This window comes from Epinephelus moara, unplaced genomic scaffold (genome assembly GCF_006386435.1).
Source record: "Epinephelus moara isolate mb unplaced genomic scaffold, YSFRI_EMoa_1.0 scaffold255, whole genome shotgun sequence".
Taxonomy (NCBI): domain Eukaryota; kingdom Metazoa; phylum Chordata; class Actinopteri; order Perciformes; family Serranidae; genus Epinephelus; species Epinephelus moara.
Window position 1 is genome coordinate 1 of NW_026080150.1, and position 1,426 is coordinate 1,426.

The 1,426-nt window shown below is 44.7% G+C and overlaps 1 long non-coding RNA gene across 1 annotated transcript; it reads left to right on the top strand.

Annotated features, from left to right (window-relative positions):
- Nucleotides 1-6: 6 nt before the first annotated feature.
- Nucleotides 7-1,156, top strand: LOC126387166 (uncharacterized). The gene is made up of 2 exons (XR_007569607.1): nt 7-870; nt 957-1,156. It is a non-coding gene; the product is annotated as an uncharacterized LOC126387166 (long non-coding RNA).
- Nucleotides 1,157-1,426: the final 270 nt, after the last annotated feature.

Genomic DNA, 1,426 nt, shown 5'->3' on the forward strand with positions numbered 1-1,426 from the left:
CACACACACACACACACACACGACACGCATCTAAACCTCAGCCCGGTGTTCGCTGAATTAAACTCCTACAAACACCACGGAACTGAATTGACAACGTTGACATTACTTAATCCTTAAACCGGTGTTCGTAACAGCAGTACATAACAGCCTACAACTACGTCTACAGCTCCCTAAATACAATGGTAAGCAGTTTTAAAGACGAAGCATTCAGCAGCATTCCCGTTTTTCTGACCCACAAACTTAATAACTATATTTGCAAGCACGTGTATTACATGCACTTGGCATTCATGTTTCAAATTTCAAAGTGGGTGGCAATATTTCAACTAAGTTTAACAGTTAGAGGCTTTGAAAGTTTAAAACTTAGCGTTGTCCTGAAGCAGCTTTTTGGGCTGCTTTCACCACTCTACCAGTGGGGGAGGGGTAACGCTGCATGTGCGCTGCAGGGTCTTCCGGCAACACAGAGCTGCCCGTGGATGCCTGTCTGTAAATCATGCCAGGGAAAAATAAATCCGCGAACCCACGCGTGTATCGGCCAATGCCGATAAAAGTAAAAAACTCAAATATCAGCCCGATATATCGGCAGGCCGATGTATCGGTCTATCCTTAGTGTGTGTAATGATAACATGAAACTTGGACAAACTGTTGATATAAGCTATAAATAAAGTGTTTTTTTTCCGTGCAGTCGATCACCCGCTGCGTCTCCTGAAGGATTACGGGCCGGCGGCGCTCTCTGTCGAGCTGACCGGTTTGACATCAGAGGGGGGAAGGGCCAGCAGCCTTCTCCTCGCCTTCATTCACATGATTGATAGCATGTTGGCCAGTGGACGGGACTTTGATCTGGCTCATGCTTACCTGGCTCTCTTCCTGAAGGTCAGCCAATCAGAACACAGCAGTCTTTTATTGTGAAAATGTTTCCTCAATTTCCTGTTTCATCACTTTATGTTCATGTCTTTCAGTTCCATCTCCACTCCGTGTCACAGGACTCTGTTACCATGGCAGCGCTGCTCTGCCTCTCCTCCCGGCTGGAGTCAGGGTGGGTGGAACTACAGGCATCATTTGACCAATCACTGTGTCTGCTTTCATACACCAAGAGTGCCCTGCTGTGATACTCACACGCCGCTTTGTTTTTTAATAAAAGTTGTTGTTGTTCTTTCTGCGTCTGTGTCGTGAGTTTTTCTGTGATAATACACGTAGTAGTGTGAAAGGGGCGGAGCCTCAGAGACGAGTCAGCTGATGTGATTCCAGATAAATCAGGCGCAGGTCTGAACATAGAGTGGAGCTCAGAACACTGTAATTCACTGTTTATATCGTGTAGTCCAGTTTATACATCATAGAGTTTAATGTTATGTTTTTGTTAGCGTACTATACTATGACGTTTTTTCATGATTTATGATGACATGCTATACTATGATGTTTTTTCATGATT